Here is a 24,031-nt window from a genome sequence, read left to right as displayed (position 1 = left end):
TCAGTTGTAAGAGCTTAGGGTAAGAAACAAACAAGCCGGGCTATGGTGGCGCACGCCTGTAATCCCAGCACTCTGGGAGGCGGAGGCAGGCGGATTTCTGAGTTCGAGGCCAGCCTGGTCTACAGAGTGAGTTCCAGGACAGCCAGGGCTAACCAGAGAAACCCTATCTCGAAAAAACCAAATCCAAAAAAACCAAAAAAACAAAAAACAAACAAACAAACAGACAAAAAACAAACAAAGCCAGGCACTCTATAGAGGTTTGTTCCTATGTACAAGATGTAAACCAATGGGAACAATGCAGTACCAAAGGGCAGACATGTCTCGGGTACCTAATCTACATAACACACTCCAAATGAAAAGGAGCAGAAGGAAGAAAATAGGGGATGGCTGGGCGCCCGTGCCTCCTCTCCAGCACGGTATCTCACTTGGCCGTAGCCACAGCTCTGTGGAGGAAGACTTACCTTACTCATGCTATCGGAGATGAAGATTCCAAAGCCACCTACAGGAACTGACCTGGGAACTGGAGTCCCTGGACAGTCTGATTCCTGAGTTGTGTTTTCCCCCATAGTTTCCATAACCATGGATCCCAGTCTTGTTTGACTTCCCACTAGACTCTAAGCTCTGGCCAGAAGCCGACTTAAACAACAACAACAACAACAACAACAAAAACTCGCCTAGTGTTAGTGTTTGATAGATGTAAAATATATTTGCAAGTTAGAAAAGGACAAGAAAAATACCCCCTTTCCACATAAAAATAACTAACACCCTGTTTATTTCCTTCTAACTTTTCCCATATACATAGATTAAATATACTTATCCTTTGCTTGAAAAAAAAAAGAAAATTAAAAAAAATATGCTTTTGAATATCTACTTCACCCTTCTTAATTTTGAAACAATGCATTAGCTTTTACTAAATGCCAGTGATCCACATCTTTCATGATGAAAGAAGTGGCTTTCTATCTCCTGTATATTATTCTTACTTACCTTAATACTCTACAGTGAGGTTTTCTGAATTCATGCTGAACATCTGAATTAGTCCTGACATTTCTCTCCAGTCTACAGGACATGAATACATGTAAGGAGTTAGATATCAATCAGCTCACCCCCTTGATTTCACTGGATTTTGACTTTCTAGTATCAATATCTAGTTTGTAGAATTAGCCTCAGTCCGTGAGACATCCTATAGATTTATTTGTCCATTGAGAGTAAGTTGTTTGTAAATTAAGGAAACTGATCCATTAGTAAAGTCCTCAATTCATTAGTTCTTCTCTGAGAATTTGAGCAAGGTAATTCATTGTGACTTGCTGATGTTTCTTTACTGTTTAATACAGGTAAAAAAAATATGTCATTGACATGGGGGTAATTTTGGTACCACACTGGTAAGTGCATAGAGATGAGTTTTTATTATTTTTCCTGATATTGAAAAGGCCCCTGGAAGTTTTCTTCATCATTTACATAAGATTTGACCAAAATGGCATTAAGGTCAACTTCTGATGTCCACATCCTCCATAGTGATTGGTGCTAAATGCAAAATGCAAAAAAGAAAGAAAGAAAAAAAAGAAAGAAAGAAAGAAAAGTGATACGATGAAGAGAGTAGAATTTCCTGTTTGGAAATACATTTAATTTTTATCATTAACTTGATTGGTTTTATTAACACCTAGGAAACAAAACCTAGCACATGAAGGTGTTTCCATGGCTGTTGATGCAGGGAAGACCCAGTGTGAATATGAGTAGAGTATCATTGTTCCAAAGATGAGCATTCTCGACAGAATGGAAGGAGCTGAGTACCAATATTCTTTCCTGTCTGCATACTCATTTTGGACACTTTTCAATAAGCCTCCTGACACTCCTGAAATGCCTGTCATTCCATAAGGCCTTAATCTCTTCTTACTCTGAATTATAAAATAACTTTTTATAAAAACAATTACTTCTCAAATATCCTTTCACAAAAGGACAGCTCAGTAAACCCTTCTCTCCAGTTGCTGCTCATACATTGTCAGAGATGTGGAGGACGTCTCACTAAGTTTAGTGAAAATTCATCCAAATTTGGCAAGATCAGTAGTGAGGTTCAAGATGGCCTCATGTCCTGATGGTGGGTGAGTCTGGAAGTAGATAGGAACAGCAGAAGGAGCCAGCTGAAGAAACAAGATATCCTGGTCTCTCGTTCTGTGGAGGAAAGGGTTGTGGCCATGAAGTGAAAGCACACATGAGGATGTTCTATGTGTTCTCCTGTGCTTCAGGGTGTCCATGTGCCTGCTGTCTACTAACTGAACATTAGTAACATAGCTAGTGTCTACTAACTAACACTCACCAAGGAGATCAGTTGTGAAAGTCAGACACCAAACTCAGGAATTCATTGTGGTGTGATGAGTCCATGTAGGCGCCTTCTGTGGAGTCAGCTCCTTAGAGTCTGTCACTCACTTTATATTTAGTGTGATTAGGCTCAAGTTTCCTCTCTTAAACAGCGGAGACTAAATGAAGTTTCTAATATGGGAAACTAGAGTTGTTTTTTCCTAATTTTCCTAATTTCAGCCATTGCTGCGGTTTTGTTTTTGTTTTTGTTTTTTTTAAACACTCATCTTCATTGACAAAATAGGCTTCTCTTCAGCACACTCTCATTCATGTATAAGCTTAAGGCTGTTTTTTTTTTTTATTGGTGGGGGGGATGGAAAACTTGCTAAAAACAAAGCAAATGTCAATATTCACAACCTTAAAATTATATCCAAGAAGACAAAGGATAAATATTTTTTTTATAAAAACAATTACTTCTCAAATATCATTTCACAAAAGGACTGCTCAATACATTGATTCTGACTCATCTCAACTGTGCAGCCTTTCTTCTTTTTAACATTCTGACTTGTGGCAAAACTATATGAAAGAATGTACCATTAAGTTAAGGGTTACTTTCCAAAAGCCAATAGAAAAATCTTAAAAATAAATTTACTTATATATAAAATATTAAGGCCTCTGCATGACAAATGGTTTAACATATAGGGTACTGGCCCTTTCCTCACAGATCTATGACCCCACTCACCTTACACTTCAGAATGAAAGGTTCTCATGTGAAAAGTCCTCTGGTTGTTGCCAATACATGAAATTACACATAAAATTACACTGCAAAGTAGTACGTACTTAACAAATGATATACTGAAAAGTCTAACTTCCTATATGTACTAATTTCAGTATATCACTTACAAGTATAGTGGTTTTTTAGCCTTATTTCCCAATCTTTTATTCTGATCACTACAGAACAGTTCAGGATGGAGTTGGTATTTGTCTTAGTCAGGGTTTCTATTCTTGCACAAACATCATGACCAAGAAGCAAGTTGGGGAGGAAAGGGTTTATTGAGCTTACACTTCCATGTTGTATTTCATCACAAAAGGAAGTCAGGACTGGAACTCAAGCAGGTCAGGAAGCAGGAGCTGATGCAGAGGCCATGGAGAGATGTTTCTTACTGGCTTGCTTCCCCTGGCTTGCTCAGCCTGCACTCTTATAGAACCCAAGAGCACCAGCCCAAAGGTGGAACCACGCACCAGGGGCCCTCACTACTTGATCACTAATTGAGAAAATGCCCCACAGCTGGATCTCATGGAGGCACTTCCCCAACTGAAGCTCCTTTCTCTGTGATAACTCCAGCCTGTGTCAAGTTGACACACAAAACTAGCCAGTACAGTATTAAACCATACTTCTGCATCCTGTGGCTTTAAGGATCTATTTTGTTTTGTTTTGTTTTGTTTTGTTTTAAGTGTGAATCACAATGCCTATGAATCACACTTCACTGCCAGTTACTGAGTTATAGGCTGTCAGAAAAACCTCACAGGTTATATTCATGAAATTCTTAGACAAATTGATGGAGCTGGAGAACATCATACTAAGTGAGGTAACCCAGTGTCCAAAGATCAATCATGGTATGCACTCACTGATAAGCGGATATTAGCCTAGAAACTTGGAATACCTAAGACATAATCCACATATCAAATGATGTCCAAGAAGAATGGAGGAGTGCCCCCTGGTTCTGGAAAGGCTCAGTGCAGCAGTATAGGGCATTACCAGAACAGGGAAGTGGGAAGGGGTAGATGGGGCAACAGGGGGAGGGAAGAGGGCTCAGGGAGTGGGGAGCCAGGAAAGGGGAAATCATTTGAAATGTAAATAAAAAATATATCAAATGAAAAAAAAGAACTAACTGGGTCTCAGACTTGAACCCAGATCTTTGGTTTTGGAACATGCATCTACTTTGTAAGTGTCTGAAGAGTGATTTTTTAAATAACAATAAAGAAATTCCAAATTTACATGGAAATGAACATATCTATTTCATTATATTAATTATGTCAAGTCTGTCTACTGGTGAGGAGGAAGAGCCAGGTTCATTGCTAACAGAGAACTGAAACATAATCTTTTGAAGTAGTTTAACCTACTAAATGTGTCTATATATGGCTGTCTTTCTTAGAAAATACATTCTTTATCTTTCCTTCCTGAGATACATACACTCAAGCAAGTCATGAATAAACTGCTAGCTAAGAATTATGGTGTAAGAATGTCCTTCTGTTTGTGATTCAAGTGAAATATTCCTATAGCTTTTAAACATGAACTGCCTTTGATGAGGAGCAGACACATGGGCAGGTGGACCAGTGAGCACTGACACAGAAGCTGTATGTTCGTGAGGCATGTTAACTAGGACAATAAACAGGAAGGATAAGACTTAGAACAAAGTCTTTGGTTCAGAAAACCACACCAACCCTACTTTAAAAGTTGTAATAACTTAGGCTTTCCGACATTTGTTCGGAGTATTCAAGGTGTTCTATGGATCATCCAAGAAGCCAACGACATGTCTGAAACTGTGGTACCCAGCAGCACCCTGCAGACTCATCGCTCACTCTGTGGCTCAGTTTCTCCTTCCGAGCTGTGATTGGGATCTAGTGTAGGACCACTGGTTAGACATTCTCCTGCCAGTGCTCCTTTACACACTAGAGGAAAAGGCTGTCAGAAGTTAGGTTTTATTTTCACTCATTCGCTCACTTCTGGACCCATTTGTTCTAGTGACCATGCAGAAAGCCACTCAGCTCTTCCTCAGACTCAGGTCACTCTTAGTCACTAAGACAGACAGAGATGTAATCTCTAATACATCATCCTTCTGAAGGTTCAGGAAGAATTCTAGCATTATCTGAAGGAGCTCTCTCTTGTTCATTTTGAAATATTCACTCCTGTTCCTTGCAACCCTGCTGTCTTCAGTTTCAATAGCTTTTCTCATTACTGCTGCCATCTTGGTGATCTGGTCAACACGTGCTTGCAAACCTTTTGAGTGTTGCTCTTTTAACTTCATTTGGCCACTATCACTCTGAACATTTGCTCTCTGTATTTGCTCATTATCAGTTCCAAGATAGACTGGTGTTCTTTCAAGGATGTTTTCAGTTCTTTGTTCTTTTGTAATTCTCTGATGTCTGTTTTATTTTTTATTTTTATTTTATTTTATTTTATGTTTTTGCTAGATTCCCATAACTAGTATGGATCCTGGTTGATGCCTTGCTACTTCATTAAATTCTTGGATTTCTTCTTGATACTGTTTCATTGCTTCCACTTGCTTGCTGAAAGGGCAGTGTTCTGCTGCATCTTTGTGATCTCTACACCTTTCAACAAGGGCTTTAGCATCAGCAAGCACCTTCTCAATGGTGCAGCACATTTCTTAGTTCTCAGCAGGACCCTGTCAGTGAGAGCACAGAGACAGTGAACCCATCTCAGAGGCTCTCCCATCCGTGTTATTCCACTCAGCTTAAGTTCCACTACAGTGAACCCCCCCCCACCCACAAGATGGAGTGCCTAGGGAGTCTGTGTCCTCCCTCTGCTGACTACTCAGAGAGCTGACACAGCCCTGATCACACAGTAGAGGGACAGACCACAGTCAGCTGGCCTTGGCTCTACGCTAGAAGGACCAGAACCTCTGCTACTGGCTGCCACAGAGTAACTAACCTCGTGAGACTTCCCTCCACAGGTTGCCCCTTTGTTGCAGTTTTAATAGTTTCCTTTTGTTTCCTTTTTCTTTTTCTTTATTTCTTTTTTTTAAGACATATGTCTCTATTATTTCAAGCTTCTGAACTAGACCAAAATCTGTCTATAAAATTTGATTAAAAAACAAATAAGTGCTTTTGTGTCACACAATAAACATGTATCATAATTGCTTTTAACAGATCTCAAACTTTATTTTAAGAGTCTATCTATCCTTTGTTTTTTTTTCTCCTACTGAGGCAACATCTGTAATTTGACCTATACTTTTTTGCTTCTAGAAGTCCTTATCTAGAGACATGTGGCTTCTATGTGTCGTGTTAGTTTTCTGTAAATATGTGATTAGAGAAAGTTAACAGAGCTCATTTATACATACCTGATTTGCATTAGGAAAGAAAAAAGATCACACAATATAAACTTGAAGAGGCACAATGTAATAAGAAGTGAGAAAAGATGTCAATTTTAACTTATGTCTATAAGAGTTGTTAATTAAAATGCAATGGAATAGACATTGATGATGGCAGGTGCTGTGCAATCAAAGCACAGACTATAGCTGTTTGGAAGCAGACCATGCCATGTGCTAAGCAGGCACATAGAGTAAAGCTTCAGTTCGCACTTTAGTATAACCCCAAGTCAGTACATTTTCATATAGTGTGAACAAATCAAGATATTTCCACCAGATTGTCTTTGAAACTCATATGCTAGATAGCCATCTAGTGTCACTTTCTTTTTAGGAAATGCCACTGGATATTTTCCCAAGCTGTTTGATATTATGTCTGAAAATACCATATTGTGCTGGATTCTCTGGTCTGATTCATGACAGAAATACCTGTTTCTGTGAGTAAAGATAGCTCACAAATTTAAAAAAGCATTGTGTTTGAGGGGAGCAGAAATGACTATAGCCAGTACAAGCAGATAGTATTCCATCCATTCTGGACAAAATCAGCCTTGGAATTATGAACTACACTTACCAATAGAAAACATAGTCTCGTCACTGTCCTGATTTTTCCCTATGTAGCTTGTCTCCTGACATCTCTTTCAGTTCTAAATAGAGTTATATGAAATGCTGTCACTTTTCACTTTTATCCTAGTTACATTTTTTCCTCAGTACATAGCCTGCTTGTTGCTAGTGCCAAAAGTATAAACTCAAACACACCCTACAGCTTCTGAGAAGGATACAACCTGATGACTCATACAATATTTGCACACATTTTCTTTAAACATATGTATCTGTGTGCCCCACAGAAAAGCCTAGGGCCAATATCTGTGGGTGACTAAATGCAGGGTTTATCTGTGCCCTTACTTGAATTCAAACCCCTGGATAATGTCTCTCTGTCCCATGCTTCGTATTACATCCTGAACATCTAGGTTTGGGTTGAAATCTTTCCCCCCCTTTTTTGCATTTGGATGTGTTGTTTTCTTCCCTCATGTTCTCAGGAGAAGCTTGCTTTTTCCTTGGTTGGAATCTTTCCTGAAAATGGTTATCCTGGTTCTGCTGCTTTTGAAAACAATGTCAAGTCCCACCAAGACAGAAATTATAGCAATGAAACTGATAGCACCCAAGCTACATACAATATTTTCAAATATCAATGTACGTGAGAGATGAACTTGGGTTCTGTGGACATAAAAGCAAAATACAAATTGAAATATTTACCCAAAAAATCTATTTTTCAGAAAAGGCAAGTAATAAAATACGTAAATGAGTGAAAACAAGATTCACTATGCAGAAAGTAAATGGCAAAAGAGAAAAATTCAGGTTTATCTGAGGAAAGTGCACAAGAACAGCCTGATAGTGTGAGAGAAAAGATACTGATATTTGGATTGTGTTATGTAAAGGGACATGTTTATAGATTACAGGTCAGAATGTGTAAAGGCATTGGCCAGCTCCACTCAGGTCTCTTACATCCTGATAGTGTGGGGGAATGTGAAAGATCCTGCAGCAGTAGGAGACTGATGTAGAGGGCCAAATGGGAAGAGCAGAAGCCAGTGTGAGCTGGACTCAGACTTACTCTTTCACAACTGTATTGTGGATAAGATCTAAAATGTTCCCTCTAGGACACTGGCTGAATGCTTGCAGGTCAATCTGTGAGAATAGTAAGAGGTAATATAACCTTCAGGTATTCATTGTTTTGATGACCCTGCCCCCAGTCTACAGGGCAGGCATCCTATGTGATATTGGCCACGATCATGTTACATGGTCCAGCCTCTGTTTAGATAAAGTCAGCCTCTGCCCACATACAATATCCCAAAGTAGGACATCTTCTGTTTCAGTGAACACTGTCCTCTCTACACACGAACCAGCCTGTATTCTGCTAAAAAGTACTAGCCACTAGCAATGGGTAAGATATCTCTCTCCACATGTACCAATGCTTCTTCTAATGACCCCTGGTCTGTCTTCACACTCATTACCCTTAAACAAGGCAGCCCTTATTCCAGTTACCAATGACCCTATCCACATACACTGTCTCTACCTGGTGTAGTTGTCTCCTGATGTTCATAGGTGAAAATCTTTACTCAAGCTACCACTGTTAATATATTTGATTGTTTAGTTCAACATGAGGTCACAAATTCTTGTTTTAATTAAGCAGAATGACAACTACAACTAGAATGTAAGGTATAATGAGAATGAGTCCAGAGTTCATAAATAGAGAGAAGCACAGGAGAAAAGCAACAGAATAGTTTTATATTTTATATTCATGCTTATATGGCTCTGTCTTTTCTATTTGGTCCTTCTGGGGTCCAGAGCTGTGGCCTCCTGAAAGCTGTCAGGGCACACCTTCTTCCTATACCTTTTTTCTCCAGGCAATGGAAACATCTCTGGTGAGATGCCAAATTCCAAATGAATTGTTCCTTGCCATTTTCTTATATTAAAAAAAGACTGTGCATTGACTAAAATTTCATTATATAATGACATATAAATATGTATTAGGCATGTTTCTTCCTAATCTTTCTTTGATTTATACTGATTTTAACACTTTATAACTTTTGTTATATATTTTTATTTATATTCTATCAAACTTTAAAAACATAGCCTTTAATATAAGAGTGGTCTTCTCATCAATGACTTGAGTTTCCTGGGTAGTTCTCTCATTTAACAGCTTCTGACTCCTTAGGACAAATGGTCATTGCTGTTCTACAAAGCATCATCTCTTCCAGTAAAACAGTTCTCTCCTTCAGATGGAATGTAAGTTACACATTCATATGTCCATATGAAGATGTCATTCCCTCTCTTGCCAAAATGACACCTCTATAATGTATATTTTCTACATAAAAATATAAAGCTAAAGACAATAATTTGTATGTCTAATTTGTTTTTTTAAAATTATTTGGATTAATGATGTTTGTATTTTAACAGAATGAAGAAATCCCTCTTCTACAGAGTAATTCTATGTTCTTACAAGGTACTTTTACCAACATAGATTTGTTAGTTTTTTCCCTATAATTTATATAAATAAGCATAATTTTTCAGGTCTACCTAAGTTATGTAGCATTAAGCTTTCAAGTTGTGTGAAATTCACTAATTTATCAGTTTCTTTGTTGAACGTTTGCTATCCACTTTAGAAATTTATTGCTGTTATTTAATTAATCACTTGATGAGGGATGCCTTTGCTATATGGAAACTATTATGAATAAAGTAGCAACATCTGTGTATAACAGTTATTCTGAGTATATAATTACATCCTCTGTAGCATATGACTGAGTTATCGCATAGATAATTCTCCAGTGAGAATTTTACAGACTCTTTAGAAATGACATCATTCTCCTATTGGGCTGTGTAAACATCTTTGGAGGGCACATAAATACACAGGAGTCTGTCCCACTAAAACTATTTTTATTAGGTATATTCATTATTTTCATTTCAAATGTTGTCCCTTTTCCCGGTTGTCCCTCCCCTGAAAATCCCATAAGCCATCTCCCCTGCTCTGATCAACCCTCCCCCACTTCTCTGTCCTGGTGTTCCTTTACACTACAGCATCAAGTCTTTCTACTACCAAGGGCCTCTCCTCCCTTTGGTGTCTAACAAGACTGTTCTCTGTTGCCTATGTGTCTGGAAGCTTGGGTAACTCCATGTGTACTCTTTGGTTGATGGTTTTGTCCCTGGAAGCTCTGGGAGTACTGGGTGAATCATAATGTTGTTCCTCCTGTGGCACTGCAAACACCTTCAGCACCTTGGGTTCTTTCTCTAACTCCTCCATTGGTGGCCTGGTGCTCAGTTCAATGGCTGGCTAAGAATGTTCCCTCTGTATTTCTCATGCACTAGTAGAGCCTGCCACGTGACAGCTATATCTGGCTCCAGACAGCAAGCACTTGTGGGCATTGACAATAGTGTCTGGGTTTTGTAACTGTATATAGGATGGAGCCCTGGGTGAGGTAGTCTCAGGGTTGTCTTTTCCTCAGACTCTCCTCCACCATTTGTCTCGGTGTCTCCTTCTGTGGGCATTTTGTACCCCTTTCTAAACAGGACCAATGTATCCATACTTTGTTCTTCCTCCTTCATTCATATCACATATCATTTGATATGTGAAATGTGTCTTGGGTATTCCTTGGGTTTCTGGTTTAATATCCATTTATCATTGAGAGCATACCATGTGTATTGTTTTGTGATTGGGTTACCTCACTCAGTATGATATTTTCTAGTTCCAACCATTTGTCTAAGAATTTCATGAATTCATTTTTTAATGTCTGAATAGTACTCCATTGTGTATATATACCACATTTTCTGTATCCATTCCTCTGTTGAGGGGCATCTGAATTGTTTCCAGCTTCTGGCTATTATAAATAAGGCTTCTATGAACATAGTGGAGGAAATGTCCTTATAACCTGCTGGAGAATCTTCTGCCCAGGAGTGGTATAGCAGGGTCCTCCTGTAGTGTTATTCCAGGTTTTCTGAGGAACCATAGAAATGATTTTCGGAGTGGTTGTACCAGCTTGCAATCCCACCAGCAGTGGAGGAGTGTTCCTTTTTCTCCACAACCTCTCCAGCACCTGCTGTCTCCTGGGATTTTTATCTTATCCATTCTGACCAGTGTAAGATGAAATCTCTGGGTTGTTTTGATTTGCATTTCCCTGATGACTAAGGATGTTGAACATTTCTTTAGGTGCTTCTCAAACATTCAATATTACTCAGGTGAAAATTCTTTGTTTAACTCTGTTCCCCCTTTTTTAATGAGGGTATTTGGTTCTCTGGAGTCTAACTTCTTGAGTTCATTGTATATATTGGATATTAGCCCTCTGCCAGATGCATGGATGGTAAAGATTTTTCCCAGTTCTTGGTTGCCATTTTGTCCTATTGACAGTATCCTTTGCCTTACAGAAACTTTGCAATTTTATGAGGTCCCATTTGTCAATTCTTGATCTTAAAACATAAGCTATCGGTGTTCTATTCAGGAACTTTTCCCCTGTGCCCATGTCCTCAAGGATCTTCCGCATTTTCTTTTCTATTATTTTCACTGTGTCTGGTTTTATGTGGAGGTCCTTGATCCACTTGGACTTGAGCTAAGTACAAGGAGATAAGAATGGATCAATTTGCATTCTTCTGCAGGCTAGCCACCAGTTAACCCAGCACCATTTGTTGAAAAGGCTTTTTTCCTCTGGATATATTTAGCTCCTTTGTCAAATATCAAGGGACATAGGTGTGTGGGTTCATTTTTGGGTCTTCAATTCTATTCCATTGAGCCACTTCCCTGTCACTGTACCAATATAATGCAATTATTAACACTATTGTTCTGTAGTACTTCTTGAGGTCTGGGATACTGATTCCCTCAGAAGTTCTTTTAGTATTGAGGAAAGTTTTTGCTATTCTGGGTTATTTGTTATTCCAGAAGAATTTGAGAATTGCTCTTTCTAATTCTCTGAAGAACTGGGTTGGAATTTTGATGAGGATTGCATTGAATCTGCAGATTACTTATGGCAAGATGGCCATTTTTGCTATTTTAATCCTGCCAGTCCATGAACATTGGAGATCTTTCCATTTCTGAGGTCGTCTTTAATTTCTTTCTTCAGAGACTTGAAGTTCTTGTCAGACAGATTTTTCATTTGTTTGGTTAGAGTCACAACAAGATACTTTATATTGCTTATGACTATTGTGAAGGATGTTGTTTCACTAATTTATTTCACAGTTTACCCTTTGAGTATAGAAAGGCTACTGATTTGTTTGAGTTAATTTTATATCTGGCCACTTTGCTGAAGCTGTTTGTCAGCTGTAGGAGTTCTCTGGTGGAGTTTTTTGGGTTAAGGATACTATCATATCTTCTACAATAGTGATAATTTGACTTCTTCCTTTCCAATTTGTATCCCTTTAATAAATTTTTGTTGTCTAATTGCTTTAGTTAGAACTTCAAGTACTATTTTGAATAGATATGGATAGAGAGGTCAGCCTTCTCTAGTCCCTAATTTTAGTGAGATTGCTTCAAGTTTCTCTCCATTTAGTTTGATGTTGGCTACTGGTTTGCCGTATATTGCTTTGATTATGTTTAGATATGGGCCTTGAATTCGCAATATTTCCAAGACTTATAGCATGAAGGAATGCTGAATTTTGTCAAATTCTTTTTCAGCTTGTAAGGAAATGACCATGTGTTTTTGTTCTTTAAGTTTGTATATATGGTGGATTACATTGATAGATTTCCATATACTGAACCATCCCTGAATCCACAGGATGAAGCTTTCTTGATCATGGTTAATGATCATTTTTTATGTGTTCTTGGACTTGGTTGGCAAGGATTATATTGAGTACTCATAAGGGAAACTGGTCTGAAGTTATATTTTTTGCTGGATCTTTGTGTGGTTTGATATCAGTGTGACTTCATAGAACGAGTTGGGTAGTGTTCCTTCTGTTTCTGTTTTGTGGAATAGTTTTAAAAGTATTGGTGTTAGGTCTTCTTTGAAGACTGGTAGAATTCTGCACTAAAACATTCTGGACCTGTGCTTTTTTTGGTTGAGAGACTTTCTGTGACTGCTTCTATTTCTTTATGGGTTATGGGACTGTGTAGATGGTCTATTTGATCCTGATTTAATTTTGGTATTTGGTATCTGTCTAGGAAATTGTCCATTTCATCCAGATTTTCCACTTTTGTTGATTATAGGCTTTTGTAGTAGGATCTGATGATTTTTTGGATTTCCTCAGTTTCTGTTGTTATATCTCCCTTTTCGTTTCTGATTTTGTTAATTTAGAAACTGTCTCTGTGCCCTCTGGTTAGTCTGGCTAAGGGTTTATCGATCTTATTGATTTTCTCAAAGAAAATCCAGGTTTTGTTGATTCTTTGTATGGTTCTCTGATTCTACTTAATTGATTTCAGCCCTGAGTTTGATGATTTACTGCCTTCTACTCCTCCTGGGTGAATTAGCTTCTTCTTGTTCCAGGGCTTTCTAGTGTGCAGTTAAGCTGCTAGTATATGCTCTCTCCACCTTCTTTTTGGAGGCACTCAGGGTTATGAGTTTTCCTCTTAGCCCTGCTTTCATTGTGTCCCATAAGTTTGGGTATGTTGTGCCTTCCTTTTCATTAAAATCAAAAAAGTCTTTAATTTCTTTCCTTATTTCTTCCTTGACCAAGGTATCATTCAGTAGAGCATTGTTCAGCTTCCATGTGTATGTGGGACTTCTGTTGTTTTTGTTGCTATTCAGACCACCTTTACTCCATAGGGATTGATAGGAGACATGGGATAATTTTGATCTTCTTATATCTTTTTAGGTCTGTTTTGTGATCAATTACATGGTCAATTTTGGAGAAGGTTCCAAGAGGTGCTGGTATGTTCTTTTGATTTAGGATGAAATGTTCTCTCTCTCTCTCTCTCCACACACACACACACACACACACACACACACACATGCACACACACACACACATCACACACATATATATGCTAAATATATAAGTTTAATTTATATATATATATATATATATATATATATATTAAATCCATTTGGTCCAAAACTTCAATTAGTTTTACTGTGTCTCTGTTTAGTCTGTGTTTCCCTGATCGGTCCATTGAGTATTGAGTATTGTGGAGTTTTGAAGTCACCCACAATTATTGTGTGATATACAATGTGTGTTTTGTGCTTTAGTAAAATTTCTTTTATGAATGAGAGTGCCCTTGCATTTGGAGTATAGTTGTTCAAAATTAAGAGCTCTTCTTGGTGGATTTTTCCATTGATGAGTATGAAGTGTCCTTCCCTGTCTTTTTTGATGACATTTGGTGGAAAGTCAATTCTATCTGATATTAAAATGGCTATCGAGCTTGTTTCCTGGGACCATTTGCTTGGAAATTTGTTTTCCAGCCTTTTACTGTGGGGTAGTATTTGTCTTTGATACTGAGGTGCATTTCCTGCATGCATCACAATGCTGGGTCCTATTTATTTATCTAGTCTGTGAGTCTATGTCTTTTTATTGGGGAATTGTGTCCATTGATATTAAGAGATATTAAGGAATAGGGATTGTTGCTTCCTGCTATTTTTGATGTAATTTTCAAGTGTGATTGGTTATCTTCTTAGGGGTTTGTTGAAAGAAGATTATAAGAAATATTGGTGATTTCCATCTATTATCCTTTGTAGGGCTGGATTTGTGGAAAGATATGGTGTAAATATGGTTTTCTCATGGAATATCTTGGTTTCTCCATCTATGGTGATTGAGAATTTTGCTTGGTATAGTAGTCTGGATAGGTGTTTTTGTTCTCTTGGAGTCTGTATGAGATCTTCCCTGGATCTTCTAGCTTTCAGGCTCTCTCATGAGAAGTCTGGTGTAACTCTGATAGGTCTGCCTTTATATGTTACTTGGCCTTTTCCTCTTACTGTTTTTAATATTTGTTCTTTGTTTAGTACATTTGGTGTTTTGATTATTATGTTACAGGAGGTATTTCTGTTCTGGTGCAGCTTGTTTGGCCTTCTGTAGGCTTCTTGTACGTTCATGGGCATCCTTCTCTTTGGGGCAGAGAAGTTTTCTTCTATAATTTTGTTGAAGATATTTACTAGCCCTTTAAGTTGTAAATCTTCGCTCTCTTCTATATCTATAATCCTTAGGTTTGGTCTTCTCATTGTGTCCTGGATGTTTTGGGTTACAAGCTTTTTGTTTTTTGCATTTTCTTTGACTACTGAATCAATGTTTTCTATGGTATCTTCACCACCTGAGATTCATTCTTCTATTTCTTGTATTCTATTGTTTATGTTTGGATCTATGACTCCTGAATTTTTTCCAAGGTTTTCTATCTCCAAAGTTGTTTTCTTTTGTGATTTCTTAGTTGTTTCTACTTCTGTTTTTAGAAACTGGATGATTTTGTTCAATTCCTTCACTTGTTTGCTTATGTTTTCCTATAATTCTTAAAGCTATTTTTGTGTTTCATCTTTTAGGACTTCTGCCTGTTAGCCCCTGTTCTCCTGTATTTCTTTAAGTGTTTTCTGTGTTTCTTCTTTATGGTCTTCTATCTGTTGACCCATGTTCTCCTGTATTTCTTTAAGTGATTATTGTGTTTCTTCTTTATGGTCTTCTATCCACTGACCTGTGTTCCCCTGTATTTTCTTAAGTGAGTTATTTATGTCCTTGCTCTATCAGCATCATGAGATATGATTTTAAATCCACATCTTGATTTTCTCATGTGTTGGGGTATACAGAACTTGATGTTGTTTGAGAACTTGGTTCAGATGGTAGCATGTTGTCTTGGTTTCTGTTGATGATGTTCTTGCATTTGCCTTTTGCCATCTGGTTAACTCTGGTGTTAGCTGGTTTTCCTGTCTCTGCCTGTAGCTTATCTGTCATGCAAGCCTGTGTATCTGTATTCCTGGGATTTCTGTTCTCTCTGTGCACACTGGTTTGTAGATACTCCTGTGAGACCTGCTCTTTTGTGGTTGTATTTGGGAATGTAACTCTGTGACCCAGATCAACTCTGGGTGCAGGCAGTAATTTGAAGACTCCTGTCCCAGGCTGTTCCTAGACTCTTTTGTCCTCAGGGTTTCTGGTTGTTTCTTCTGAGCAGCAGGGGGGTGGTCCTACCTCTGCTACCAGGCCTTTCTGGACTCCTGAGTGATAAGATACCTCCGTGCATCACTTGGATATGGTACAAGGTGGCAAAGGGTGGTCCCAAGCCAGAGAAGGAAACCGGAAGACTTCTGCCATAGGGTTCCTGATGTGATCCTCTGGCAAAGGTGGTTCTACCTGTGCAAACAAGCCCCTCTGCACTCCTGGGTGGTTAAGCTACCTCCCTGTGCCACTTGGGTACAAAGCGCTGTGTCAGAGGATGGACCCAAGCTGGAGTTAGAAACCAGAGGGCTTTGCCAGAAGTTTCCTGGCATGAATTTCTGAGCAGCAGGTGTGGTTTTACTTGTGCTGGCATGTTTCTCTGCACTTTTGCATGTTTAAATTGCCTCTCTATACCACTTGAGTAAAGCACAATGTGCCAGAGGATAGACCCAAGTCGGAGACTGAAACCAGGGGGCTTCTGCCAGAGGTTTCCTGCCTGGGCAGCAGGCATGCTTTTACTTGTGCAAGCTGATTTCTCTGCACTCCTGGGTGGTTAAGCTGTCTCCCTGCACCACTTGAGTATGGCATTGTGTGTCAGAGGATGGACTTAAGCTGGAGACAGAAACTGGAGGGCCCAGTGAAACTAATTTTATAAGGAAAATAGACAGGCAAACTTAGGTAGCTTGTTCAGGTGAATCACCACTTACCCACATCATCTCTAACTTTGGAAATCATCTCCTTTCTTCATTTTAACCAAATAAATAGACGCTCTGTTTTGCTAACACAATTGATAATATTGATTATGATGTAATTGTGATTAATGGTCAATCACATAGATTCTATTTCCAGTATCAGTTCAAGCTTGTTTTCAGTTTCAGTTGTGCTATTGACTTATTAGGGGAATTGGGGGAAAAATGACAAAGTTTTCTTTGAGTAAACATGTGAAGGTTTTCTTCAACTTCTTTCTTTCTTTCTTTCCTTCCTTCTTTCTTTCCTTCCTTCTTTCTTTCCTTCCTTCTTTCTTTCCTTCCTTCTTTCTTTCTTTCTTTCTTTCTTTCTTTCTTTCTTTCTTTCTTTCTTTCTTTCTTTCTTTCTTTCTTGATTACTTTTATTCTTTTATACTTCAGACATAACCAGACTCCTGGTCAGCCTCCTGCAGTTCTGTATCTCCTTCCTCATCCTTCTCCTGCATCTAAGAAGATGCCCCCACCCCCCAACCCTACCCTGCCAGGCCTCCCCATGTCCTGGGATCTCAAGTCTCTCTAGTGTTAGGCACAACTTCTCTCATGGAAGCCAAACCAGGAAGTTGTCTGCTGTATTTGTGCCCTGTGTAGGGTTGGGGGTGGTGTGGTGGGGTTCCAACCAGCTAGTGTATGCTGCCTGGTTGGTGGCTCAGTGTCTGAGAGATATCAGTAGTCCTGGTGAGTTGAGACTGCTGGTCTTCCTATGGAGTCACCCTCCTTCTCAGCTTCTTTTAACCTTTCCCCAATTCAACCATTGGGGTCATTGACTTCAGTCCATTGATTGATGCAAGAATCTCCATCTGTCTCAGTCAGCTGCTTGTTGGGCCTCTTGCAGGACAGCCATGCTAGGCTCCTGTCTATAAGCACACCATAGCATCAGTAATATTGTTAGGCCTTGAAGGCTCCCCTTGAGATGGATCACAAGCTGGCCAATCGCTGGACCTCTTTGTCTCAGTCTCTTCTCTATTTTTGTTCCTGTAGTCCTGTTAGACAAGGATAATTCTGAGTCAGAGTTTTTGACTGTGGTATGGGAACCCAATGTCTCCTCTTGATGCCCTGTCTTTCTACTGGGGGTAGACTCTAAAAGTCTCTCTTCCCACTGTTGGGCACTTCAACTGTGGTCTTCCCTTTGAGTCCTGGGAGTCTCTTACCTCCCAGGTCTCTGGTATATTCTAAAGGGTTCCCCCACCTCCCACCCCACCTTCGAGGTTGCATATCTCCATTTATTCTGATGCCCCCCCAGGTCTTCTCTCTTGTTTGCCCACCAATACCTAGTCATATTACCCTTTTCCTCTCCCCACCCTCTCTTACCCAGGTCTCTCCCTCTCTCTGCCTCTAGTAATTGCTTTCTTCTCCCTCCCAAATAGGATTGAAGAGCCCTCACTTGGGCCCTTTGGCTTCTTATCCATCTTGAGTTCTGTGGATTGTATCCTGGATATTCTGTCCTTATTTGGATAATATTCACTTCATTCCCTTAGGGGAAGACTTTCATTAAAATGCATTAATGTTGTGATATTTTTTGGAATTATAATCTAGTTTCATAATTTCTCTCCTCCATTTCATCCCAACGCCTTACTTAGCATTTCATAAAACAAATTATCTTATATTCTCTCCTGTGAGAGACTCTATAATAATTCTATAATTTTATAGGTTTGATCTTAGTGCAGAGCTACTTTAATATTCAGGAGAAGTAAGAATGAGCTTCCATCTTCTACTTTAATCTGGTGGCCAATAAAATCTTTTTGGCAAATTTGAAGATCCCAAATCCAAGTTTCTCAAGATGTTTATATGGTTATAAAATATGGAATCAACATAGGATTTTTCTGAATGTTTTATCTTAGTTTACCAAATAGAAATACATAGGGAATGATAAAAACCAGATCTACAACTGAAGTATCCCATCTCTAGAGACCATGGTCTTTGTGGCTATAGGCTTTCAAAAGTTTAATAATGAATTAACAATATCTAAAACACACTGATGTGCTTTTGCTCATTAAATCACTTAACTTTTTCAGTTTGTAAAATGGTTTTCATTTTATAGGGAAATTTGAAACTATAGGTCACTGTTTGAGTTAGAGTCTTTTAAAGAAAAGCTTATAAATCAGAGGGGTTAATGATTTTCAAGAGTTTCTGGGATGGGCAAATACTGTAAAGACATGTGAGTCAATCTCTTTCTGCTCATGAGATAAATGAACAGCTATTAGGAAGGAGCTAAGATCCTACATGAATCACTAGAGCAGACTTGCTAAGGCATTAACACCTTCAGTTTGGCATTGGCTACCAGCACAGCCAGCACTTCATGTACTTTGTTCAGACTCTTAGTTATTTCCCAGTTGTGGTGATAAAGTCCACGACACCATTTAATCGAGAAGGATTTCTTTCCACTCACTATTACAGGATACTGCAATGCATCATGGCATTTGTGGTAGGTGGTGCTAGAGGCAGCTCTGGCATTGTATCCAAATTCAGTGAGCAAGGAAAGGACAGCTGGGGTCATTTCACTTTCTCTTTTCAAATAGTTCATGGCTTTGTCCCCATGGGAAGGTGGTACCACTGAGGGTGGAATATATCCTCACCTCAGTCATCCTAATTTAGATAATCCCTCCAGGCATGTTTCCAAGGTGATTCTATCTCCTGACAAATTGACCATATTAGCCATAACAATCTCTTTATAATCTCTGATTATAGTCCGCCAATCAGTGGCAGAGGCTGACAACAGTGAAGAACTTTCATGTTGACAATTCCAAGAACAATTCATGGTTACTGCCCTTAAATTAATGTCTGCAATTTCCAGTTGAGGTAATTACATTAAAAACACACAGAAATGTCACTGGCATGTTTATCCTATGTAATTACTGTGTCCATAGATAAAATTATCTTAAATTTATATTAAGTTACTTTTAATGCACAGGTAATATATTTATCCTTTTAATGAATTATATATTTCCCAGTGGTGGAGGCACTTGCCTTTAATATCACCACTTGGGAGGCAGATTAGTAGTGTGTGTGTGTGTGTGTGAGAGAGAGAGAGAGAGAGAGAGAGAGAGAGAGAGAGAGAGAGAGGGAGAGGGAGAGGGAGAGGGAGAGAGAGAGAGAGAGAGAGAGAGAGAGAGAGAGAGAGAGAGAGAGAGAGAAGAATGGGTTGGAGATACAGGTGGATGCTTTGGATGCTGGAGGAATTTTTTTGGCATTCACAAGGTCATGAATTTTTAATACATATCTCTGAAAAAGTATACAAACATAAACCCAGAACACTTCCTGTACACCAGCCAGTATTGCATTATTCAACACAAGTAAATAGTGTAGAAAAAAAGGAGAAAGACAGAAAGAAAGAAAGAAAGAAAGAAAGAAAGAAAGAAAGAAAGAAAGAAAGAAAGAAAGAAAGAAAGAAGAAAGACAGGAAGATTCATGTCTATTAACCTTCATATAAAACAATGTGCCAAGAATGAAATAATAATGGTGGAAGACTGTACTGAAAATACAAGAAGTCAAAGCATTACTGGAGACATATTTGCATTTTTTTCCAGACATAAACAGAGCTTGCTATGTGAGTGTTCTATTAGAGTTAGAGTGGTGTAGGTTATTTCCACAGATTTAAGAGTACAGAGATTAGAACATGTTTGAAGGGCTGATTGTATGTGAAGACAACAGGTCTACAATGTCCACTCTAATTGCACATCACCATCCATTCATCCATATGTAGGTTATACACAATTGAAATCCCACTTGTCCCATATGTTGACATTGTGCTACTCAGCAGTTGCTCTGTTCTCTTATCTTGAAATGCACACATAAGTACTGAACCTTGAAAACAGACTTCTAACAACAATAATATTTCAATTTTTTCCTCATGAGACGCTTTATTCAGCTAAATATTCATAATAAATATGGAAATTATATTTAAATTATGAAAAATCAGAGAATAAATGAAGACATTTTGCTGGATGGTTTGAGGCAATTTATCACTAATGACTGGAGGTTGGGGTGACCTTCCAGAATGTACCAGAGACCTGTGAGGTGAGAGACTCTCAGGACTCAAAGGCAGGGACCTTGGATGAAACACCCTACAGTGGGGAGAGGGAACTTGTGAGGGATGGGTTGCCATCACTCAGTCAAAACTCTGACTCATAATTATTCCTGTTTGAAAGAACTGCAGGCATGGAAATGGAGAGGAACCTGAGGAAAAGAAGATCCAGCAACAGGCCCAAAGTGTGATCCAGATCAAGGGGAGATCCCAAGGCCTGACACTATTACTGAGGCTATTGAGTGCTCACAGAAAGGGATCTCTCGTGACTGTCCTTTGAAAGACCCAACAAGCAGCTGCAAGTGTCAGATACAGATATTTGCACCCAATCAATGGACAGAAACTTCTGACCCCTGTGACTGAATTAGGGAAAAGCCAGAAGCTGAAGAAGAGGGTGACCCTGTAGGAAGACCAGCAGTTTCAATTAACCTGGAACCCCGAGATTACTAAGACACTGAACCACCAACCAGGCTGCATACACCAGCAGATTTAAGGCTCCCACCACATTCACAACAGAGGATTGCCAGGTCTGGGTTTAGTCAGAGAATATGTGCATAACTTTCAAGAGACTAGAGGCCCAAGGGAGTTTAGAAGTCTGGTTGGGTTGGGGGGCAGATGGAGACATCCTCGTGGAGATAGGTGGGTGGGTAGGGAGAAAGTAAAGGATGTGGAACATTTGGAGGGTGGACGAGGGCAGGGAATAAAATCTGGAGTGTGAAAAGAAAAAGTTAAATAAAAAGAGGGAATATTTTTAAAAAAGGAAAAAAAAGAAAAGATAGTTCCAATCCTGGAAAAAATAGTAAATAATTATTTCCATGTGATTTTGCTTGTTTGTATAACCAGCTGGTATTTTGTTAACTAAAGTCAAGATTATTATTGAGGCTTCTGAGACTGGAGATGAATGTTGTAGCCTGTTTGCAGTATGATTGTGGCTCCAGCAATGCCTGATCTAGAAGTTCCCAGTGTGTGACTTTTCAGAATGTTAATGTGAACAGAAAGCCATGAATTAGAGGTTACATACCAGACGACTGACCTTGAAAGTACTTTAGCCAGAAGGAATAAATATTCCATTCAGCAATTCTTAATCATATCAATTCTTTAAGTATATCAACTCAAAGTCATATGTAAGATCTAATATATATTTTATATATAATTATTATATAATTATATGTTTTAGTATGTGTACTTATAAAAATTTTAAGACATACACAAGTATACATACACATACACTCACAGACACACACAGAGGAAATGCTATTAGTTATGATAATAATAGAAATAACCTCTGAAAGCAAACAGCCAATTTTAGGGTATCTATCTGGACCTCTCATTTTGAAGGATTTGAAAATATTTAGCCTTGACATTTTTCAAGCATCATTTAATACCATAATGTTTTCATGAATTTAAGTTTACATGTGGGTACACATGTGTTTTTTATACAGTGGAAATAATGAGCATTTTAGATCTTGAGAAACTTCCTTTTATAACCCAGTAAGACACCACCAAATAACAAATAGTTCTAAATTACATAATCAGCTCAACTCAAGGGCATTTTACAGAAGCCAAAGTATTATATTTAAAGAATCTGGCACAAAATAGATCTAAAGCAGTTCCTACATCTTAATTTAATAAAAGACAAGGGTCGGACTAGGCAGCATGGACCCTGGAGCTCCACTTGCACAGCCCTCCTTCAAGCTGACAATGTGCTGGTCCCAGGGCTGAGCGAAGTAAGGAAGTGGTGGGCTCCCAGACTTCACTGCCGTCCCTCTCGCCTCTGCTGCCAGTGCACCAGCAGCTGTACCATGTGGAACCTTCAGAAGATGATGAGGTCATTCAACCAGGGTTCGTCAGCCCCAGACCAAACTAATCATGGAAGGATTTAGAAGCTTGAAAGAAGGAGAGCCAGTGGAATTTATATTTTAAAAAAGGGAGGAGAGGCCCTTGGTCCTGGAAAGACACCATGTAACAGTGTGGGGGAATACCAGGACAGGGAAGGGGAGAGGGCTGATTGGGGTTCAGGGGGAGGGGAGATGGCTTATGGGATTTTCGGGGGGGTGGGAACCAGGAAAGTGGAAATCATTTGAAAGGTAAATAATATCATACTAAGTGAGGTAACCCAGACTCAAAAGGTGAATCATGGTATGCACTCACTAATAAGTGGATATTAACCTAGAAAACTGGAATACCCAAAACATAATCCACACATCAAATGAGGTACAAGAAGAAAGGAGGAGTGGCCCCTGGTTCTGGAAAGACTCAGTGAAACAGTATTTAGCAAAACCAGAACGGGGAAGTGGGAAGGGGTGGGTGGGAGGACAGGGAAAGAGAAGGGGGCTTACGGGACTTTCGGGGAGTGGGGGGGCTAGAAAAGGGGAAATCATTTGAAATGTAAATAAATTATATCGAATAAAAAAAAAGAATAAAATAGGAAAAATTCTGCCAAAAGCCTTGAGTCAATATGGGTAACAGGCCCAGGTGGGAGCCCCTGCTTAGGAAGTGAAAGAAGACCTAAAGGGAAGATACTGCAAAAGAGAAAACCAAAGGGAGACAGGTGGAGACTGCAGGATTTACTGATGGATCAGATGTGGAGTGTGAGAGAAGATGAGTCCAGGAAGATTCCAAGATGCTACAACCATCACGCTAAAGAATGCTGTTTACCTCCTCAGCCAAAGAAGTGCCATTGCTGTCAGAACATCATGCACATGGTGGCCAACTGCCCACACAGCTTGTCGCTCAGCTGACTGCCAGTTCTCAGGGAAGACAGGAGGCAGAACCCCAGCCATTCACTTCCGCATCACCAAGAGAAGTAGAAGGGGGCCATAGCTGCACAGCCCCTTTCTTAAGGAGGTGAAGTCAGAATGGTCAGACAGCTCACCCTAAGTTTCTTCCACAAAAGCATTGGTAGCAATAGGAGAGCAAAGTAAAAAGGGGTCGTTGATCAGAAACAGAAAAGACTTAGTACTTGTCCCTGTTCTCTTCACCTGATTGGTAAGTCTACCTCATGCAAGCACAAGGAAATAATAGTGTTCCACAGAGAGCCACAGACCTGGGATTTTAACTACTGCTGAGGAACTGTGAAGTTCTTAATTACACAAATTACTCTTTTCTTTAAAAAAATTTATTAGATAAATTCTTTATTTATATTTCAAATGTTGTCCTCTTTCCTGGATCCCCACCCCCACCCCCCAAAATCCCATAACCCATTTCACCTCTCCCTGTTCCCCAATTAACCCACTCCCACTTTCCTATCCTGGTATTCTCCTACACTGTTGCATGGCACCTTCCCAGGACCAAGAGCCTCTCTTCCCTTTGATATCCAA

General features: G+C 39.2%; 2 pseudogenes; one reads left to right on the top strand and one right to left on the bottom strand.

Moving 5' to 3' along the window:
- Positions 1–5,057: 5,057 nt before the first annotated feature.
- Positions 5,058–5,678, bottom strand: LOC127668236 (FGFR1 oncogene partner 2 homolog; annotated as a pseudogene).
- A 2,019-nt stretch (positions 5,679–7,697) lies between these two features.
- LOC127689522 (protein lin-28 homolog B-like) lies at positions 7,698–23,696 on the top strand (annotated as a pseudogene).
- Positions 23,697–24,031: the final 335 nt, after the last annotated feature.

This window comes from Apodemus sylvaticus, chromosome 1, assembly GCF_947179515.1.
Source record: "Apodemus sylvaticus chromosome 1, mApoSyl1.1, whole genome shotgun sequence".
Taxonomy (NCBI): domain Eukaryota; kingdom Metazoa; phylum Chordata; class Mammalia; order Rodentia; family Muridae; genus Apodemus; species Apodemus sylvaticus.
The sequence above is the reverse complement of the archived record's forward strand: the minus strand, read 5'-3'. Positions and strand labels throughout refer to the sequence as shown.